At 40.5% G+C, this 6472-nt stretch overlaps 1 pseudogene; it reads right to left on the bottom strand.

The window, feature by feature from the left end:
- Positions 1–2778: 2778 nt before the first annotated feature.
- LOC133888946 (BTB/POZ domain-containing protein At3g05675-like) lies at positions 2779–6208 on the bottom strand (annotated as a pseudogene).
- Between the last annotated feature and the right edge of the window lie 264 nt (positions 6209–6472).

Genomic DNA, 6472 nt, shown 5'->3' with positions numbered 1-6472 from the left:
GTGATCTCCAAAAGTGACTCAAAAACTTTGTGTCACAATCCGAGATGTTAGTATTAGGTACTCCATGTAGTCGAATGATTTCTCTAAAAAATAAATCAGCTATGTTTGCATCATCATCGCTCTTGTGATAAGGTATAAAATACGTCATTTTAGAAAATCTATCCACAACTACAAATATGCTATCCCTCCCCCTCATTGTCCTATTCAGTCCTAAAACAAAATCCACAGAAATATCCTCCTATGGTGCACGAGGAACAGGAAGAGGCATGTAAAGACCATGTGGATTTAAGTGAGACTTAGCTTTATTGCAAGAGGTCACGTCTCATCTTTAGCTAAAAGAAATGAGTGGTCACCACATTTTCAGTCTTCTTTACTCCAAAATGTGCCATCAATCCTCCTCCATGCTCCTCCTGTAACAACAAAAGACGAACTGAGCTAGCTGGAATGCATAGCTTGTTAGCACGATAGAGCAATCCTTTATTCAGCACATATTTATTTCATGTCTTCCCTTCTTTACAATGTTCAAGCACTTCTTTAAAGTCTAAATCAGCAGCATATAAGTCCTTAATAGTCTCTAAACCAAAAAATTTATGATCAAGTTGAGATAACATGGTATAACGCCTAGAAAGTGCATCAACAATCATATTGTCCTTTCCTTTCTTATATTTTATGACATATGGAAATGACTCAATAAATTCTACCCATTTAGCATATCCTTTATTTAGTTTAGCTTAACCTCTAATATGTTTCAGCGATTTATGATCAAAATGTATAACAAATTCTTTTGGCCATAGATAATGTTGCCAAGTTTCAAGCACACGAAATAAAGCATACAATTCCTCACCATAAGTGGAATAATTCAGACTTGGCTCACTTAATTTCTCGCTGAAACAAGCAACAGGTTTACCTTCTTGAATTATTCCAATCCCACTAGCATCACATTCTAGTTCAAAGGTCTTATAAAATTCAGGGAGTTGGAGCAAAGATCATGAAAGCTTCTTATTTGTGTAACAGTCTCAGGGGTTGGCCAGCTGTTTCTGGCTTCAATTTTTGCTTCATCCACTTCTACTCCCTGTGGAGTAACAACATAGCCAAGAAAAGAAACCCGATCCGTGCAAAAGATGCACTTTTCGAGGTTACCAAATAAACGTGCATGTCTCAAAGAATTAAAAACAGCACGTAAATGATCAAAGTGTTGTTCTTGTATCTTGCTATAAATCAAGATATCATCAAAGTATACCACCACAAATCTACCAATGAAAGCACGTAAAACTTCATTCATCAATCGCATGAAAGTAATAGGTACATTAGTTAACCCAAAAGGCATTATTAACCACTCATACAAACCAAACTTAGTTTAAATGCAGTCTTCCATTTATCTTCAAGTTTCATCCTAATTTGGTGGTATCCACTTGGCAAGTCAATTTTAGTGAAAACTAGAAAGTAGCATGCCTTTGGCGCGTTATTGTACCTGCCGCTAAGTGTTATTTCGACAAATGGGTGGAACCATAGTTTTCTATATAAAGTAATCTTGATAGTACATGACAGTAGGGTATTTATTTGTAAGTAAACTGCATACAAAGATTTGTATTGAAGTGTTTACAAATAACGACACCGTTTTGTCTAATATTAGACTTAAATATAATTTTACGGAATAAGAGGGCATTTATTAAAGATATGGTGATATTTTCTCATCTAGAGGGAGTCACTTGTATAAGGTATAGTTTTACTATCTAAACACTGATGCTAAGGTATTAACCTTACAATTTTATATCAATCCAAAAACAAATCATGGACCTCAGGAACGAGGTATAGACCGGAAGATTAGATCCGAGTGATTCAGTCTGTAGGGTGGTCAGATCCGTCGATTGGTTGTCTTATACTATACATATTTGAGCCCTTTACAATTTTATATCAATTCAAAAACGAATCATGGAGCTCAAGAATGAGGTATAGACCGGGATATCAGATCCGGGCGGTTAGGTCTGCGGGTTGGACAGATCCGTCAGATGGCTATATACTATACATATTAATGAAAGGAAAGGACAAATGCCTTAGACATGGAGCTATTAAAAAATTATATACATGAACGTAAAAATATGTATCTTGGTTTATGGATTTGTGTACCATACCTTGGATCCGAGTTATTTTCTTGCGTATCAGTAGACATACTTAAAGTTATCTTGATGGTTCGCACCTTCTAATTCTTTTCGAATTTTTGAATATATTGAGACACACTAGACTACCATTGGTGAAGACTATTCAAGAGGTTACACCCTTTGATACTGAAAATTTTGCTCGTAAAGAAAAAATGTTACAATCAATAGCTATGGGAATACTTATAGTCACACCATCATGGCTTCAATGCTGTGGAGAAGCAAGTTATTGGTTGCAAGTTATTGGTGCGGTAGATACCGACCTTGACGCTCTCATTTGGCGATCTTGGGCCCCTCCAAAATGTAAATTGTTTGCCTGGCTAACCATTCAGAAGAGCATGTGGACAACGCATGTGGGTGGCCCAACCAATAAGTGTGGCCTCTATGTCACCACAAAGACGAATCCGCCGCCTATTTGAAGTATAACACATTACATTAGTCTCTTAGCTGCTTACATAAGAACAATAAACATGGCTGGCTAATGTGGTACCCAAGTAATGTAGCGGTGATAACTGATTTCTTAAAAGAACACAGACCGCCACTCCCATGTCATTGTCTTCAATCTCAAAATGAAAAGCACCGTAGTCATTTACATTGATCCTTTTGATTATACACTCTGCTTGAAGAGACATAATGTCATAGTTATAAGAGGTGCTACTCAATGGTATATATAGGAACATCTGATACTTATTGGACATAGGAACTCATCCACAATAGTAAAACATGCAAGAACAAACATGGTGGTTCATGTTTATTAACTTGTTCACTTAAACAGGGAGGCAAGAGGACCCCCCAGATCATGAGAACGGTCATTTCTCTAATCAACGTGCGTGGTAGATGAAAGCAGGAAGAATTGAACTAAGAATAGAGAACAATTAAGAGAAATATACTAAGGCTGTAGAAATAAATACAACCTGCCAAACGTAAATCGATCATCTTTGGGCTGTACATTTGGTACACCAATCATAAGGGCGACAAAATCCACATAAAAAATGTAGCCTGTGTAGCACAACTCAGATAGCTGAGCTTGCATATCTCTGCCCTGGAAGAAAAGAAAGACAATGAATGTTTAATAAAGTGGACTTAGCTAGTAAATTGCTTGATTAGGTAGCATATTAAATCATGATATCAAGCTGAGATAAATGAGAAAAAAATGACGTTATAGAATATGCTAAATAATTAAGGTCGGAGCAACCTTCACCAATTGTCTTGTTGTAGGAACGGCATTTCATACAGGCATACAATGCCCACAAATGATGCTAGCGTGCCAATATTATGAGTTTGAATTGCCTGCAGTCGATCCTTTTGAGCAACATGTACAATGGAATATCTCGCATCCTAATCTATGACTCTCAAAACTAAATTCAAATACAGTTAAATCAACGATGAGTCCAGAAAAAAGATAACACTAAGCTATCAACAGAGAAATTAAACTTCAACATGAAATTTGACCTACAAAGACATTCTAAATAGTTAAATAGCTATTTTCTTCAAGGTTTCTAGCCAGCACCATAGTGTTTTAACTGTTTGTGTTCAGTTATGGCCTTTACACATAACGATTAGATATTCGTGAGTGTGTAAATGCCTGTCTCAGTGGATTTTCCCATAGATCGAAAGAACATAGTTTGGACTCGCAGTATTTGTAAACTTGTGAGCTAATAGGTTTAGACATGATCAAAACAACTGATAAGCCAAAATCACAAAATGTATAGCTAAGATGAGGCATCAACAATAAAACTCAAAAGAGGCATCAAGAATAAAATTCAAAAGCTTGAATATGGTTTCATGTTTCAGTGAGGTATGCTGTATGAGCATATCATCAGCTTATTATGCTTTCATCAGTCATCACATACAAAAGGAATCAGGTATTCGTGGAAGTAGATGATGGTCCACTGCCATCCACACCAGTTTGCTCATATACGTTAGTGTAAAAATTTGATCCTGATTGGGATGTAGGGACCAAAACTTCAAAGCAACAGTCTTTGGTTTTTGTGTCCCGTAATTTAACAATTTGGCCATTTATTCCTTTGCCAACAGTGTACTTGAGTATTAAAAAAATAAGACGGCACAGCCAATAAAGTGAAGCAAAAGCAAATGCAGCTCATAGATGGTAAACTGTTTTTGCTTCACGTAAACACAATAAACCATTGATGAAAAAAAAGCATCACAAGCTAGCTATCATACCAGAACAAACTAAACACTTTGCTAACTGTTTAGTCTTTTAAATAAATAAGATCTTATACACATAATGCATAAGTGGGAACTGGTATTCTCATTTTTGTTTGAAAGATAACAAAGATGGGCTGAAATATCTAATTGTGTTTCAACGGTTCGATGTTAAAGATCTACTGTAGCCATGTTTCTTGATTCTTTGAGCGCTTTACTTAAGTGGACTAAGACATTTGAATAGCCATCGCAAAATTGAGCCATAAAAAATTCTTTTAGAAACCACTTAAATATTAGCTAACATAATTCTTTTGATATAAAATACATGAGTTATGCCTACTACAATTTGCATCCTAAAGCTGAATGATGAACACCATGAAGAAAGTAAATATGCACTATCCTTATCCGTGACCACAATTGCATTTATCTTTTTGTGACAGCACAACTGCACTATACTTTTTTATACAACATTTCTTAAGGATAAACACAATAGTAATAGAGCAAAGCATCTGTAACATAGGAAAAATAAATGATACTAAAACATACTATCTATTTCAAACCGGGTTCATTGCATTTACCATGAAATAAATGATACTACATTTCACTGATTGTAACATTTAGCATTGTACTGTACCTTCATAATATATGGCACGTAGAAAAGCTCACGCAATAGCAAAACTACCCGTTAGCAGACTCACACGCCGAGATACCAGAGTCTCCCCAGCTATGACTGAATTGGCAAGCCTGAGCGTGCATCTGGTCACAAGCATCACAAGCCCGGGTGTCATGTTCCTCCACATGTCCGCATCATTCAGCAACTTTTGCAAATCAGTAGCCAGGGTAGCTTGATCACTCCACAGCTTCACCGCGTTATTGGCCACCCTCAGATCAACCATCCTCTCGATGAGCCAATACAAGTGCTTCACATTCAAGACCGCAGACTCCAAGTTCAGCCTTTGTATCGCCTCGCGTTCGTCACTGTCCACCGCGACCCTGAAGTTCGGGCTAGCGTACTTCCCCATGAGCTCCTTAACAGTCTCTAGGCACGACAAAAACACCTCATCGAGCACCTTGTGGACGCAATCCCGGGACGGGTAGTCCTTGAGGAGCATCGCGATGAACGCCTTGGGGGCAGCATGGACGGGGTGGCCATGGATGGTGGAGTGGATCAGGTCGTGCAACATCGACTCGGAGGGTGACCTGGCGGCCTCCCCCAAGGTGGAAGAGGGACCAGCAGTGGCGGGGAGAGGGGAGACCCACACGAGCAGGTTGGCAGCCTCATCGGTGGGGAGGAGTGGTGCAAGGTCAACGGCGCGGGCCTCCTCCTTCTCGGACCAAGGCACGGCCTCGAGGAAGCAGACGCAAGCATCAAAGAGGAGCTGGAGAGCGACGGGGATGAGGTTGAGCGTGTCGGGAGGGGAGCGGATGACACCCGGGAAGTCGAGAGTCTAGAGGAGGCGGAGCACCTCGACATGGGCATGGAACGAGTGGGCGCAGTAAGAGGAGGAGGCGGCGAGCATGGTGAGGGAAAGGCGACCAGGAGTGGCTGAGAAGGAGGACCAGCGGTCGGAGAGGAGGGCGACGAAGTAGCGGGAGTGGAGGAAGGAGGTGAAGGAGACGTGTAGGTCGAGAAAGGGGGTCACGGCGGCGCGAAAGTCAGTGTCGAGTTTTGACCTCGGCGTCGTCTGGGGAGGAGGGGTCGAGGTGGAGGCGGAGGAGGAGGTCGGTGTTGGGGAAGGAGAGTGAGGCAGGGGATGAGGCTAAGGAGGCAGGCGGAGGGGAGGACGGCGAGGCGGGATCTGCTTGTCGAGCACTGGCGCTTGCGGAGGGACATCGTCGTCGGTGTCTGGTGTTGGGATTTGGGGATTTTTCCTTTCGGGGAGGGTGGTGAAGCGCTCGAAGAATCAGGAAACATGGCTACAATACATCTTTTATCATCTGACCGTTGAAATGCAATCGAACAGCTCGGTTTCACCAGCCAATCAGAGTGCTCCATCCCTACCAGGATTTAGATATGTAAAGATTATATAAGAACTCAACTCATCAAGCATATCATCTAACCTAGGGATAGGGTGACGATATCTTATAGTAATATTATTGATGGCTCTACAATCAACACACATACGCCAACTAACATCTTTCTTAGGAAC

This window comes from Phragmites australis, chromosome 13 (genome assembly GCF_958298935.1).
Source record: "Phragmites australis chromosome 13, lpPhrAust1.1, whole genome shotgun sequence".
NCBI lineage: Eukaryota > Viridiplantae > Streptophyta > Magnoliopsida > Poales > Poaceae > Phragmites > Phragmites australis.
Note: the sequence above shows the minus strand (reverse complement) of the source record. Positions and strands in the feature narration are given on the sequence as shown.